The following is a 16,575-nucleotide window of genomic DNA, read 5'->3' as shown; positions in this document are numbered from 1 at the left end:
TTTTAATGGCTGCTGTCTCCACCTCCTTGCCCAAGGGGAGGACATCTTCCTCCCTGAAACTCTGATAATAACAGCTAACGCATACTCTTTTTAGTGCTTTACAAGCATTTTCTCATTTAATCCTACAATAGTCTTATGAGGCGGATCCTTTTCCTACCCCCATTTTACAAAAGAGAAAACTGAGGATCAGAGAGATTAAGTAACCTGACCAAAGTCACCCATTAAGAACACAAAAGAAGTCAGATTTCCAAACCGAACATAAGTAATGTATAATTTCAGCAAAGATTTGGTTGAGAACCTGGATGACCACGTTCTTGCTGTGTCATCCTCAGACTTCCCTGCTCTTAGCATGCTGGGTTGTCTCTGCAGGAAGCTTCCTTTACCACCTGATTTCCCAACACTTCCACAACAAATGCCAATTACCTGTATTCCCCTTATTCCAGCCTTACTAGCCCTTCAGGGCTCTCCCACTGGGTTCTGGTCTCACTGGTCCGGAACCAGGGCCCTCCATTGAGACTCATCTTTGTCCTGAACTGAGCCTTAGTCATCTTGTTACCCTAAGTGCCTGGCACAGCTTCACACTCCAGCGCCTTTAACCCCCTGGGACCTTACACACCCACCTGCCTCACTAGCTCAGAGCTTTGCCTGAGCAGTTTCTTCTAACAGATGCCTGGCTCCTACCCCCAACCCTAAACTTCACTAATCCTCTTCACTTTTCTAAAAAAAGATTTTATTTATTTAATTTTTAAAGATTTATTTATTTAGGCGGTGGGAGGCAGGGGGAGACAGAACAGTGGGAGGAGGGGTGGAGGGAGAGGGAGAGAGAATCCTAGGCAGAGTCCATACCCAGCACTGAGCCTGATTTGGGGCTTGATCCCACCACCCTGACCTGATGATCAGACCCAGTCTGATGCTCAACTGACTGAGCCACTCAGATGTCCCAATCCTCTTTACTTTTTGTTTTTCCCTTTTATTATGGAGAATTTAGAACACATGCAAAAACAGATTGAATAATATAATATGCTCCCATGAACCCATAGCCCAGACCCAACAACCATCAATTCATGGCCAGTCTTGTCTCCTCTGCAGCTACATTCACTCTCCTTTACCATTTTGAAGCAAATCCTGGATGTCCAACAATTGCACCCATAAATACTTTGGTGTGTATCTAAAAGATAAGGAGATATATATATACTCTCACACAGTATCATTCTACATATGCATACATACATATATATGTTATATACATGTGTATGTATAAAAAACAATATTACCATTATCATACCCCAAGAGATATTTACCAATAATTCCTTAATATAATCAAATACCAAGTCAGCGTTCAAAGTGCCAATTTTCTCATAAACATCTGCAGGGCAGCCCGGGTGGCTCAGAGGTTTAACGCCCCTCCAGCGCAGGCTATGGATCCTAGAGACCCGGGATAGAGTCCCGGGCTCCCTGCATGGAGACTGGTTCTCCCTCCTCCTGTGTCTCTGCCTCTCTCTCTCTCTGTCTCTCATGAATAAATAAATAAAATTTTAAAAAATCATCTGCTATAAACTGAGTTGCCTCTCTAAAATGTATCTATTGAGCCCTAGCCCTCAGCGTGTCTATATTGGGAAATAGGGCTCTTAGGAAGTAATTAAGCTTAAATGAGTTCATAAGAATAAGGTTCTTCTAAAGATTGGTGGCCTTATTAGAGGAAGAGCAATCTTTTCACACCCACCTCTCCTCCAACCGTGCACACCCTCTGAGGGGAGGCCATGTGAGGCTAAGTGACCAGCTGCAAGCCAGGAAGAGAGATCTCACCGGAAACAGAACCCCGCCAGTGCTTTGATCTGGAACTTCAAGCCTCCAGATTGTGCAAAACAAATTTATGTTCTCTTAAACCTCTCAGGTTGTGGTATTTTGTTATGGCAGGCTTAGCAGACTAATCCATCATTTTAAAAAATATTTTATTTACTTATTCGAGAGAGAGAGAGAGAGAGAGAGAGAGAGAGAGAGAGACAGGCAGAGAGAGAAGCAGGCTCCTCACCAGGAGCCTGATGTGAACTCGATCCCAGGACCCGGGATCATGGCCTGAGCCAAAGGCAGATGCTCAACCACTGAGCCACTCAGGCGTCCCTTTTTTTTTTTCTTTTTAATTAGGAGCCAGGGCACCTGGCTGACTCAGTTGGTAGAGTGTGTGATTCTTGATCTCAGGGGTCGTGAGTTTTCGAGACCCATGTTGGGGGTAGAGATTACTTAAAAAAATAAAAATCAGGATTCAAATAAGGTCCACATGCTACGATGTCCCATCTATTAACCAACCCTCTTTCCATTCATTGGTTTACTTCATTCTTTTTGTTTTCCCACACAATACAGCTAAGAGGATACTGGGTTGCTGGCCCTACAGGTCCTACAGTCAGGACTTTGCCAGTTGCAAGGCTGACCTCTGGATTTCCTGTCCCTGGTGCTTAGATCTAGGGGCTTGCTCAAATTCAACTTTATTTTATTTTATTTTTTTAAGTTTTTTTTTAATTTTTAAAAATTTATTTATTTATGATAGTCACAGAGAGAGAGAGAGAGAGAGAGAGAGAGAGAGAGAGACAGAGACACAGGCAGAGGGAGAAGCAGGCTCCATGCACCGGGAGCCCGATGTGGGATTCGATCCCGGGTCTCCAGGATCATGCCCTGGGCCAAAGGCAGGTGCCAAACTGCTGCGCCACCCAGGGATCCCTCAAATTCAACTTTAAATGCCACTTTTCCTGGACCATCCTTCCAGGTCTAGGGAGGCCTCTCTCTTTGGTACTCTTCTTCCCTCAACTGCCATGCCCAGTTTCTTCCTCTGCCTCCCACTAGACTGTACACTGGCTCCCTGTGGGCAGGGCATGTCCCCAGGCCCTGATCCCCAGCCCAGCCCAGTGTCCAGAATATAATAGGGCCTCCGAAGGCATGTGGAATGGACAAATGTTACATCCTGAGCCCAGAGGCTTATCTCAGCCCTCAGCTCCCAGTATCGTGGGCTTCTAGAGCAGAGTCTAGGCCCCAACAGCATCATCAGCCCCTCATATGGGGCCAGGAGAGTGTACAGGGGCACCTGCAGGAGACCACCTAGGAGCCCAACTCTGAATGTGGCACAGCCGCCATCAGAGCTGCATTGGCCCAGGAAGGAGAACGTGATGCCCACACCCAGAACAATCTTCCAGAGCTCTGCCTCCCTGGTCTCCCCCTTCCCTGATCTCAGCTTCTCACTGTACTCCCAGCCTTCCTCCCTGACTTCTCATGTGCAGGCACCCCTGAGGCTCTGTCCAGACCTTGGGGCCTCATTTACACATAGCCTCCACAGCCAATTCAGAATCTACCCCAGGGTTCCATAGGCACCCCTTCCTGCCCTCCGACCTCAGCCTCAGTATGCCTATCACTTTCAGGATATCACCAGGGACACATCCACCTTTGCTTCCAGCTCAACACACAGTCTCTAAAACTGGAAGAAATCCCAAATCCCTTGGTATTGCTGTGCAGACCCTCCTGGTCTGGCTCTGGTTAACCTTCCCAGCCAATTTCTACCAGGGTGAGATTGTGACTTTGAGGGGTGGCTCTGGGCTGCGTCAACTGCACTAAAGTGGAACCACAATTCCAGAATGCTATCCCCCACAAGCTGACCATGGATAGAAGGGGGGGCCATAGCAGCCATGCGTGGGCCTGATGCCAGTAGCTCACTCACACTTGTTGAAGTGGGTCTGTGGGTTCTCCACCCACCTCCATCAGCTTGTCCAACTCCTGGGACAGCTGGGTGGTTAGCTCCGGTATAAATGGTGCCGGCCACTTCTGCAAGTCACCTGTGTCATCGAGGTTGGTGGCTTGGAGATGGTGACCCATTTGTTCTGCAGAGCCCCAGTTCTTCCTCACTGGTTCAGTTCATTCTTGCTCCCTCCATTTCACATCCATCTTCCCTTCCCCGCTGCCTGCCATAATGAGCTTACGTACTCAGAGGCACAGATTCTTTAAGTAACTTCCCTGGCAGCGCCTGGGTGGCTCAATTGGTTGAGTGTCCCATTCTTGATTTTGGCTCAGGTCATGATCTCAGGGTCATGGGATCAAGTCCCACATCAGGCTCCCGCTCGGTGTGGAGCCTGCCTAGGATTCTCTCTCTCTCTTCCTCCCTCTACCCCTCCCCCACCCCACTCATGTGCACTCTCTCTCTAAAAAAAATAAATAAAAATAAAAGACTCTCCTGAAGTAGCTTTCCTGTTGTACAAGGTCGAATCCCATACTCTCGATCAGTTCTGGTTTCTCTGCTTCTTTCATCAAATCTGACCTATTTGCTTTGGGCCAGTAACTGAGCTTCACTTTTCCTCATGTGTGAAATCACTTTTCCTCATGTGGGGATCATTATAGCACCAACCTCCTGCAGTGGTTGTGCAGATTAAAATGGGATAGTAAAAAATAAATAAATAAATAAATAAATAAATAAATAAATAAATAAATAAATAAAATAAAATAAAATGGGATAGTAACCTGTGTAAGGGCCCAGTGTGAGGCCTGGTACAGAGTAGATAGACACTCAGGGAGTGCTGGCTGCAACCATTCCTGCTCCTGACCGAAGACCTTTGCTATGGTTATCCCCTGCCTTGACCAATCAGTTCCTTTTGCCTGGAATGTCTCCACTCTGTCTACAGCGTGCTCACTTCCTCCAAAGAGCCCTCCTTGCTACCTACCACAGGAATTCCTTTCCCTCCTGAGAGAGCTGGTGTTCCTCTCTGGTTTGTGTGTGTGTGTGTGTGTGTGTGTGTGTATTCCTCTCTGTTTGCTCTGATCTCTCCTGCCCCATTATTAAGTCATGCACACAGTTAACAAGTATTTCTTGAGCACCTACTATGTGTCGACCTTGGGATAGAAGTTATAGATGAAAGATGGTCCCTTGCCCCTTAGCTCATAGTTTAATGAGGAAGATGGGCCCCTGGTAACCAGTAAAATATGATGTGGAGATGCTTTGAACAAGGGATCCAGAGAAGGGGCACCAAAGTCTGCAGAGAATGGTGGATGCTAGCAGAGTGAAGGATGAGTTAACTCTTCGGGTGGACAAGATAGGAAAAGGCATTCAAAACAGAAGGAACAGCATGTGCAAAGGGGTGTGGGCCTGAGAGACCAAGGCTAGACAGAGGAGAAGAACAGTCCAGCACATCTGGGTGTCCAGGGGCTGCAGAATGGTGGGACATGGGCTGAGGGGAGGCCGGGGGTCTTGTAGGCTCCCCTGGCAGGCTCTGTCTGTTGAGCTGAGCTACTTGTGAGCTAAGGAGAGTGGGTGCAGTTTTAAGCAGAGGAGCCCCTGATCTGATGGGCATGAACACGTCTCCTCTGAGTGGAGGCAACATCAGGTGTCTTGGGGTCCTTGGCATGGGTAAGTCTTATGCTTTCTCTCCTCTGCTTTCAAGCCCTAAGGAGGCTGGAAGAGCTCAGTCCCCTGCAGCCCAGACAGGGGGAAAGAGGGAGGGACAGCGGCAGGGAGGGATGCCCAAGCAGGAACTGCAGGACTGGGCAGTCACGTGGCTGACCCATAAGAAAGCTCTGCCCTGGGATGCAAAGAGGGCTTTGTGTGCAGACTAGGGACACCCAAAGGGCCTTTCCTTGGCAGCCCTGGAGCAGCAGGGGGCATTTGGGTGCTGCCAGGAAAAGAAGTGTCAAAGTTTAGGACCTGGGTGCTGTGTGTGTGTGTGTGTGTGTGTGTGTGATATGTGTATGTGGTATGTGTGTACGTATGTGTGTGCACACACAGGAAATTTCCAGGGCTTCATGAGGGCATAGCTTCTTCAAGGGGGAATGAAGCCTCCCAATGGGAACATTTATCTCTAGCAAGCCAAGGCCCAGGAGAGGATAGACTGGTGTGTTCCCAAGGTCCCCCCTTGCCCCCAGTCCCGCCCTCAGCCTCAGTCAAGCACAGCACCTGCTGAGAGCTTAATGGCCTGTGACGGACAGGCTGGCGAGTGCCTGGGATGATGTGGCTCCAGGGAAGATGCAAGCAGCCAGCTGAAACAGGTTCCTCTGGCTGGTACAGCCTTGCCACCCCACCCCGTGCCTGCATCTCCCAGCCCCTCTCCCCTCCCCCACTACTGGTCTTTGGGAGGCCCTGTGGGGGGATTGTTGGGGGGGGGCGGGGGGGCGCTCATCATACGGGGGCAGAGGCCACACCACCAGTGCCACTGGGAAAGCTGGGCCTGCGTTGCCTGACCTGACTCAGGGGGAGTACGCTGAAAGAGCTAGGGTCCCTTGTAGACTCAGCTTGCCTGCCCTCCCCCAAACAGCCAGAATTTTTTTGCCACTTGTCCCTCTGCTGGAAATTCCACCAAAGCTTTCTCCTAGGAGGACTGGGTGCTGCCGTGTGCCCCTTTCATGGGCGTGGGTGCCAGGCCTCAGGCAGTCGTCCCTTCCTTCCCTTCACCCTTCTCATAAAGCCTCCCCTATTTGGCTACTGTAGACCTCTGCCCCTCTGTGGTCTGGGTGGTCCTACATCTTTTCATCCTGAGTCAGTTAGCTCCGTGAGGGACACAGGGAGACCAAAGCAAATTCCCAGTGTGTGCTAGCCGAGGGCTGGCTGCCCAGGTGGAGGGTCTGCTCTCAGGTTGTGAAGGTGGCTGAAGGACAAGACAGCAGATATATGTCAGCCCTGACGTGGGTGGCCAGGAGGACGTCAGCGAAGAGCATAAACAGCTCTTTCTTCTTCAGCGTGTGAACGATCAAGTTTCAAAGTTGGCATTCTCAGGGATTGGGCAAGGTTTGTGCCAGGCCCTGGCACCCACCCCACTATTCAGGAAAGACTCAAGGTCACCAGAGGCAGGCATCAGTTGGGGCCGAGGGAGGTGTCCTGGGAACCCAGGAATGAAGAGGGAGGGCCAAGTGTGTGAAATCGCAGGGGGCTGGGCTAGCAGTGATTGTGCAGGAGGCAGGAGATATGCCCCTGGGAAGCTGAGACAGGGCAGAGGGAGGGATTGTGTTTCTGAGGGAGGAGAGGCCTCCCCCCCTTCCCCCGCCCCCTGCTCCCCCTGCAGAGCCAGGGCCCAGGTCCCGGCAAAGAGGCGCCAGAAGGGAGCCAGCCAGGCAAGGCCAGAGCCCAGGAACCGTGCCAGGCCTCGCCTGAGAAGACGCCCAGCATGTGAGCACACGGTCAGCGCGTGGGGCCTCACCCCCAGGTCACCCCTTTTATCTCCAAACAGCTGTGGGCCTTTCTTGAGATCCACCGGGTCCTCCGCAGCAGTGACACATGGAGAAACACAGCAGTTTGGAGAGAATAAAAACAGAACATGTTGCTCCTTCACAGCCAGCTGCCCTGCCCACGGTGACCTTTCTTCCACAACCCACTTCCCAACCTGGGCTACCTCTCCCCATCTTCCCACACAACAGCGGGACTCACGCTCTGCCTGTGAGCCCCCAACTAAATGCACCTGCTCTGTTACTAAGGTCCCCCCTTACACGTTTCCAGGAGCGCTGTTCTATCACCAACCACTTGTGAACCCACTCAAATCCATTTCTCCCAAAACAAGCTGCAAGATTCCCTCCTTCCTTCCCACCTGGCTTCTCCCTTCCTCCTTTCAACAGATAGCCCCTGTCCTAGGAATAAGGGCCAAGCCTGAATACTTGGCCGAGGCCTTAGTCCTTACAGAACCCTGAGCAAGCAGGACCACTGTGTCCCGGGAAGTAAGCACAGCACCTGCCATGTGGTGGCCCTCCCCAAATCTCTCCTGAGTTGGCAACAGGATGTTCTGAGCATGGAGGAAGGGATCTTGGAAGAGTGCAGAGTTCTCTTTCCTCAATCTTCTGCCTTCTCTGAGCTTGGCTTTTGGTGTCCCCCCAGCACTCCAATGTGGTGAGCCCCCCACCCTCCCCCTCAGTTCCCCACAAGGCAAATCTGAAGGAAAGCTGGATGAATGTCCACTACTCTAACCTCATTTCCCCACTATTTTCCAAGTCTACATGAGGGATAGATCCAGCTTACATCTCACCGGGAGCCATAACCAAGTCCACAGCCAATGGCCTACAAGGCCCAATTGCCCGATCTCATTTCCAACACTTCCCTTTCTTGCTCTGCTTGAGCACTCGGCCTCCTCTCTGCCTTCCAACCTGTCAAACACCCACCTCCGGGCCTTTACACTTGCCATCCCTCCTTCCTAGAACTCTCCTCTGCCAGATAGATGTCTGCATGGCTAACCTTCTCACCTCCTTCAAATCTTTGCTTTATGTCACCTTCTCACCAAGGCCTTTCCTCTTTCCCATACACTCCCCAAATTGCAACACCTCCACACATTCCCAGGCCTCCCTCCCTGCTTTATTTTCCTCACTTCTCACTTTCTCATATACTGACTTTTTGCTTATGTTTAGTGTCCATCTCCCTCACTAGAATATCAGTGCAGGGGACACGTGGGTGGTTCAGCAGTTGAGCTTCTACCTTCAGCTCAGGGCGTGATCCCGGGGTTCTGGGATCAAGTCCCGCATCGGGCTCCCTGCATGGAGCCTGCTTCTCCCTCTGCCTGTGTCTCGGCCCCTCTCTCTCTCTCTGTGTCTCTCATGAATAAATAAACACAATCCTAAAAATAAAAAAAAAATGTCATTGCAGGAAAGCAGGCTTTTTTTTTGTCTCTTTTGCTTACTGCTATATCCCCAGCATCTACAACAGTGCCTGGCACGCAGTAGGTGCTCAATAAATGTTGGTTGAAAGCTTTAAGGGGGGATTTATTTTCACAGGGCAGAAGTTCCTGGGCACCGCAGCTGCACTCACTGTGAGCCCAAGCTCATTCTGCCTCTGGTCCCTGCTGGGACCAGTGGTAGTTTCCACTCCATTCCCAGGAGCAGGGGTGGGGTTGGGGGTAAGCCACACCTCCTTGACTGCCCCGCCCCTTTATACTGGAAAGGATGGGAGTTACACCCTGAGGATGCAACACTGGCCATTGCACATGACTTTTCCCTTGGTTCAAGGAAACTGAATAGTTCCTAAACAATGCTTCCTGAAAAAAAAGAAAAGAAAAGAAAAAGAAAAAGAATAGGTGCACACTGGAATCATCAGTACGGGTTTTTGTAAAACATTTATTATTTGTTTTAATTTGATTTTGAGAGAGAGAGAGAGTGCACGCACGTGCTTGCATGAGCAGGGGGAGGGGCAGAGGGAAAGGAGAGAATCTTAAGCAGGCTGTGCACCTAGTGCCCAGAGTCTGAGGCAGGGCTCAATTTCAGGACCCTGAGATCATGATCTGAGCCAAAATCAAGAACCAGACACTTGGAAAGGAGAGAAAATGAGTGGGAAATATCAGTGAGGGAAACAGAACATGAGACACCTAACTCTGGGAAACGAACAAGGGGTAGTGGAAAGGGAGGTGGGTGGGGGATGGGGTGACTGGGTGATGGGCACTGAGGGGGCACTTGACAGGATGAGCACTGGGTGTTATGCTATATGTTGGCAAATTGAACACCAATTAAAAAAATATATATATATATAAATAAACAGGAAAAAAAAAAAAAAGAACCAGACGCTTAACCAACTGAGCCACCCAGGCGCCCCAGAACATTTTAATTTCCAGACTCCATCCCCAGAGATTCTTAGTCAATTGTCTGGAATGAGGACTGGGTCCTTTCTTTTCTTTCTTTCTTTCTTTCTTTCTTTCTTTCTTTCTTTCTTTCTTTCTTTCTTTCTTCTCTTTCTTTCTTTCTTTCTTTCTTTCTTTCTTTCTCTTTCTTTCTTTCTTTTTTTATTCCTTTAGTGATTCTCATGTTCAACCAGGGTAGGCAATCAGGGGTCCAGATAATGCCCTGGCTGGGTTTTGGTATCCCTGATATCCCAAGGCTTGCTAAGCACCCAGAGTGAGCACAGGTACCCCAAGATGCCAAATGGCATTAGGTTCCTCCAACTGGGCAAGTTGCGGGCATACATGGATATTCCTCAGCTAACCTCACAGGTAACTGTTCATGTGGGTGCATGCACACATGAGCACACGTGCGTGTACACACACACACACACACACACACACACACACACACAAGACCAAACTAATTCTCAAAGGAGGCACAATCTCAACTAGGATTCACAAACTCAAATGCCAACTAGAATCACGTTGCAGCAGGTGTGTTGCTGACATGGGGAGAGCTGTTGACTTCTGAGGGCAGCTCTCCCTACGCAATGACCTGTTGTCAAGACAGAATGCAGGTCTCCTGGTGCCAGATTTTGTTTTTCGTTTTCCCCCAAAGAATTTAAATTTGGGAATTTTAAGTGCAACAATCCATATTGTCACTTAAAAATCCCGATGCTGCCAAAGTGTTACCAACCCCAGTTATAAAGTTGCTGACCTGGGATCCCTGGGTGGCGCAGCAGTTTAGCGCCTGCCTTTGGCCCAGGGCGCGATCCTGGAGACCCGGGATCGAATCCCACGTCGGGCTCCCGGTGCATGGAGCCTGCTTCTCCCTCTGCCTATGTCTCTGCCTCTCTCTCTCTGAGTGACTATCATAAATAAATAAAAAATTAAAAAAAAATAAAGTTGCTAACCTGTCTTATTTTGCAAGGCTGACCCCTGTCACAACGTGGTCAGGATTTCACACAATCACTCTGGGGCAGTGTCCACCATCCTTCACATTCAGGATAGTAGGGAATTGCTGCCTCCTGAACCACACAATGCTTAACAGCTGCTTGCTCAGCTCTGTCAGGATTTCCCTGAAGTTTTATAAGAAAGGCTTGTCGCCGCTGTATGCTGGAGTCTGTTCCTACTAGCTTGCACAAGTCACTTGGGCCCATCACTTCCCAACTCCATGCCCAGTGACATGTCACATTAGCAGCCGGAAAGCAGTCCCAGTGAGAGTATTCCCACCTTGTGAATTGGCAAGTGCTACAAATTGGGATTTTTTTTCTTACTAGAGAACCATTTCTCGAACTTACCAGCACATGGCTGCAAACAAGGGCTTGGTAGGGGAGCAGTGGAGAAGGGAGTCGCTTTGTTTTTCTGGTTACATAAGAATTCACATGAATGTGTGCAGTTGACATTTTGACAGCACCTTCCCCCGGATACCCGCTAAGAGGAAACAAAAATCGTAGTCCTGAAATAGGTTTTCCTCAATTAAGGAATCATGGTCATACAATAAAATGCCCAGGTTTCATAAGAGTACAGCTTGGTGAGATTTTCCTAGTGCATCCAGGTGTGTAATCACTACCCCAACCAAGATGAATGTGTTCCTCCCACCCCCCAGAAAGTTCCTCATGCCTCTTTCCAGTCATTCTTCCCCCAGGTAACCACTGTTCTGATTTTTATCTCCACAGGTTAATTTTGCCTGTTTAAGAACTTTGTATAAATGGAACCATACAGCAGATGCTCTTTAATGTCTGGATTATTTCACTCAGAATTATGTTTTTGGGACTCATCTGCCTCTGCCTTTGCCTGTATCAATAGCTCTTTCCTCTGCAGGGCTGAATAGTCTCCCATTGAATGATACCATATATATATTTTTTAAGATTTTATTTATTTATTTGAGAGAGAGAGAGAACACGGAGCTGGGGGAGGTGTAGAGGGAGAAGCAGACTCCCCACTGAGCAGGGAGCCAGATGCCAAGGCTCCACCCAGAACCCCAAGATCATGACCTGAGCCAAAGACAAATGCTTAAGACTGAGCCACCCAGACATTCTTATATTTGATATTTATGGATTGCAGCAGGAGAAGAAACTTCCTCTCACATTTTAGGACAAACAGGCCATGAGAGATTCAGATAGACATATCTTTCCCTCCGGAGAGGAGAATGGTGGGGCGGAGCACAAAGCAAACAGGCATTTGATCCTTTCTGACACGAGGGTGAGTGCCGTGCACAGTGAGATGCCACATCTCCTCACAGCGCAGAAGCCCTAATTCCCCTCTCCACTCTTACATGCTTCATCCCAAGGCCTTGGAATCTGTTAGTCCCAAAGCTGTCTCCCATGTTTCTCCCAGAAGGCCTAGGGATGCCTCATGCCAATACATTCCTGGTGACCTGCACAATTCCTGAGATGATCAGTTATAATGTACCTTCTTTTGGCATAGTTAGAACAAGAGGTGTTTCCTAAATGGGTGGCTCTATCTTTTTTTTTTAATTTTTTATTTATTTATGATAGTCACACACACACAGAGAGAGAGAGAGAGAGAGAGAGAGAGAGAGGCAGAGACACAGGCAGAGGGAGAAGCAGGCTCCATGCACCGGGAGCCCGACGTGGGATTCGATCCCGGGTCTCCAGGATCGCGCCCTGGGCCAAAGGCAGGCGCCAAACTGCTGCGCCACCCAGGGATCCCATGGGTGGCTCTATCTTAGCACAGTTCTCTGCTGCCTTTCAGAGTCCCCTTGGACAGCAACTGCTTGGCTGTTACCAGCTAGTGAGAAGCCTCTTCCTCCTTGGGTGGAAGCAGTCCTACACCAGCAAGGTAACCAACCTGCTTTGCACAGAAATGGGTTGGATTGTACAAATGAAGGCCTACTCACAAAGAAGGGAAGGGTGGGAAGCTGGGAAAATATTCAAAGTAATCCATGGAGGAGATTTTCTTTTTTTTTTTAATTTTTATTTATTTTATGATAGTCACACAGAGAGAGAGAGAGAGAGAGAGAGAGAGGCAGAGACATAGGCAGAAGGAGAAGCAGGCTCCATGCACCGGGAGCCCGACGTGGGATTCGATCCCAGGTCTCCAGGATCGTGCCCTGGGCCAAAGGCAGGCGCTAAACTGCTGCGCCACCCAGGGATCCCTGGAGGAGATTTTCAAATCCAGAAATGAGATATCTCTCCCCACCCTGGGTGTTGTTTTTCATTTTTTTTGTTTTTTAAGATTTAATTTATTTATTGGACAGAGAGAGAGAGAGAGAGAATAAGGAGGCACAGCAGAGGAGAGGGAGAAGCAGGCTTCCTGCTGAGCAGGGAGTTCTATGGGCAACTTGATCCCAGGACCTCAGGATCATGACCTGAGCTGAAGGCAGAGGCTCAACTGAGCCACCCAGGTGTCCCCCCACCCCTGGGAATTTTGACACTAATAACAGCCAGGATTTATTGAGTGGTGACCCTGCCACTTTGTCATATTTCTTATTCCCAGTTCTTTTTTTTTTTTTTTTTAAGAATTTATTTGTTGGGATGCCTGGGTGGCTTAGTGGTTAAGCGTCTGCCTTCCAGCTCAGGGTGTGATGCTGGAGTCCTGGGGATCGAGTCCCACATCGGGCTCCCTGCGTGGAGCCTGTTTCTCCCTCTGCCTATGCCTCTGTTTCTCTCTCGCTCTGGATGTTTCTCATGAATAAATAAAAATATTTATTACAAAAAGAACTTACTTGTTTATTCATGAGAGACCAAAAGAGAGAGAGAGAGAGAAAGAGAGAGAGGCAGAGACACAGGCAGAGGGAGAAGCAGGCTCCATGCAGGGAGCCCAATGCAGGACTCGATCCCAGGACTCCAGGATCAGGCCCTGAGCCAAAGGCAGACGCTCAACCGCTGAGCCACCCAGGGGTCCCTTATTTCCAGTTCTTATTGCAGACCTTGGGAGTCAAAATTCAGAGAGGCTCTTGGGGCCACACAGCTGTGAGCAACAATGACAGAATTCAGAGCCAGACATGTTTGACTCCAGACTCATGTTTCCTTCGCCAGGGGGGCTCTTTCTAGAGAAGTCAACAACTGTAGAGCTCCAAGGCTGGAGGTGGCCTGCAGAGACTGTAATCTCAGGGAGAGAGGGATGGCCCTTTAAGGAGGGGCCGTCTCCACACCAGCTATGGAAAAATGAAGGAAGAGTACCAGAGTGAGGCTGGCATCAGTCTGCCTCTCTGGCTTACATGTGATGGTGGCTACCTGAGGTATTGTTAGGAGATGTAAACTGCTGGGGGATGTGTGGTGGTGCTGAAAACTTGCTCTGTTATCAGAACTTGAGTCCAGAAGGCCTTTGTGCCAGCGACATCCTCCAAGTGACTGGCCTGCCCGGCAGTAGCCCCTGAAAGCCCAGGGTCATCACTCTGGACACCTGCCCATTGCCGTCTTCTTCTTCTTCTTTCTTCTTCTTTCTTCTTTCTTCTTTCTTCTTTCTTCTTCTTCTTCTTCTTCTTCTTCTTCTTCTTCTTCTTCTTCTTCTTCAGATTGTATTTATTTATTGATGAGAGGCACAGAGGGAGAGGCAGAGACACAGGCAGAGGGAGAAGCAGGCTTCCTGGGGGGAGCCCAATGCGGGACTCAATCCCACGGGATCACGATCTGAACCGAAGGCAGAAGAAGCTCAACCACTGAGCCACCCAAGTGCCCTCACCTGCCCATTTGCTGCTTTTGACCTCTGTTCAAGAACATGGGGTATCAGACTTAGGCAGATCCGGATCTGAATCCTGGCTCTGCCTCTTATTAGCTGTGCAGCCTGGGCAAGTTAACCTCTGTGGGTCTCCGTTTCATCACCTGTGGAAAGAATCCCCTGAGGGTAATCATCATAGCCTTGGCCTCATGTTGTAATAATAAATGGAGTTAATACTTGTAAAGCCAGTAACAAGTGTCTGGCAGGACCTGGTAACCTGTGAAGGCATGCCTCACTTCCCTTAGCAGAGGAATCCCTGAATACAGGACAGCTGGTTGAATCTAGCTCTTGAAACTGCTCAATAGAATCCTACATGTTTTGGGGGAGGGTGGGAAGAGGTGGGGTGCCAGGACTTAAAGTTGGCTCCTTTTGTAGCTTGGCCTCTGGGTGGGGTTGATGTCTTGGTATGGAACCCCAGGGCTTAGTGGCAGAAGGAAGGCCCATGCTCCCTACCTCCCACCCAGAGCGAACAGAGACAGTAGTCAGAATGTTCTCACCCAGAACTAGTAATCAGGGAGCCTACATCCAGAACAAGCCCATCTTCTTTACAGCAGGGTAAATTCTCCAATACCCGGTGTGGCTTGCCCCTCCTCGTGTGAGGTCTGAACCCTCATGCTGACCTTACCATCACTTCTAGTCCACTCCTAACCTGGTTAGTGTGATGTCAAACTAGTTGCAACAATGACTACTTACTATTTTGTATTATTCTCTTTTCATTATAATATTCAAGGCTCCAGGGATTGGTGGTTTATATGCTTGGCAACTCTCAAGGTCTACAACAGTCTTATTTCTTGTGAATTTTCTGCTGTGTGATCCTACTTTGGGGCATACAGGTCTTCCTAAAGTCTTCATTCGATAAGTGTTGCTACCATAATAACTTTGTACAGTTTTTAAAAGTATTTTTGCTTATTCATTCGTTTTCTAGAAAATATGTAGTGGGTTTCTACCATGTGCCAGGCACTGTGCCAGCATGAATAGGACGGTCCTGCTTTCAAGGAATTTACAATCTAACAAGAGAGACAGATAGCAGGCAGCCACAGAACTGTATGGAAAGAGATTGCAGGTGGTAATGACACCACATGGGGCCACTAACCCAGCCCAGAGCTAACTGCTTTATAGCTCTAAGTACTATTAAGTATAAGTACATAAGTATATCCCTAAGTACTATTGCTAGGTTGCGCAGTGGAGGAAATCCTGAGCAAGATTTTGGTTGATTCAATCATTCCAATAAGTATACTTCTCATTTCTAAACGATCTGTTTGGTTTCTTTTCAAATATTCCTGTTCTTTTTTCACACTGTCCTTTTTTCTAGTACTTTCGATTCTTTATTTCTAGTCGCTTGAAAATACATTTCCCCCGTAAAGTTTCTTCCAGATTGCCTTACTACGTCAAGTTCCCAGGAGTATTAATCTTCCTGTTTTGCCCATTCACTTTCATGATGGAATGCGTTTCTGAGTGGTCTGTAATTTTTTTTACTGTGAGGACTTTTTTCTTCCTCTGGGTGTCCCTACAAGCCCCAGGTTGTGGAAATATAGCTACGGTGCAGTTTGCATTTGCTTCTGCTCAGTTTCCTAGGGATAGCATTGCTTTTAGCGATCTATTTTTACTTGAATTTCTTTCCTTAGGGAAATTGTTCCGTCACTTAAAACCAATTTACTGAACATTTGTTATATGTTTATTTCCATATTTGGTGCTGTGGAGGATACAAAATAACATAAGGCAGCTACAGACTCAAAGGACCAAATATCCCCAAAAAGTTAGGTGACCACGTAAAGAAGAGTAAAAGGCCCAGTGGTGAGCACAGTCGAGTTCAGAAGGAAAAGCAGGTAGAGGGCAGCCTGGGTGGCTCAGCGGTTTAGCGCCGCCTTCGGCCCATCGCGTGACCCTGGGGGTCCCAGGATCAAGTCCCGCATCGGGCTCCCTGCATGGAGCCTGCCTGCTTCTCCCTCTGTCTCTCTCTGTGTGTGTCTCTCATGAATAAATAAATAAAAACTTGAAAGAAAGAAAGAAAGAAAGAAAGAAAGAAAGAAAGAAAGAAAGAAAGAAAGAAAGAGAGAAAGAAAGAAGACAAAGATGGTGGGGAAAAGCCCAGGAAAGGTGGTTTGCGTGAAGTTTCACAAGTAAGGGAAAGTAAACTACCCCCCTACACACCCTGACTTCTAGGTGGAGAGTTTATGTGCTTCTCCAACTTTACATGAGGCGGTGAATGAACTTTCTTTTTTTTTTTTTTAAGATTTTATTTATTTATTCATGAGAGACACAGAAAGAAGCAGAGACACAGGCAGAGGGAGAAGCAGGC

The sequence above is a fragment of the Nyctereutes procyonoides genome, unplaced genomic scaffold (genome assembly GCF_905146905.1).
Source record: "Nyctereutes procyonoides isolate TBG_1078 unplaced genomic scaffold, NYPRO_anot_genome, whole genome shotgun sequence".
Classification (NCBI taxonomy): Eukaryota; Metazoa; Chordata; class Mammalia; order Carnivora; family Canidae; genus Nyctereutes; species Nyctereutes procyonoides.
The sequence above is the reverse complement of the archived record's forward strand: the minus strand, read 5'-3'. Positions refer to the sequence as shown.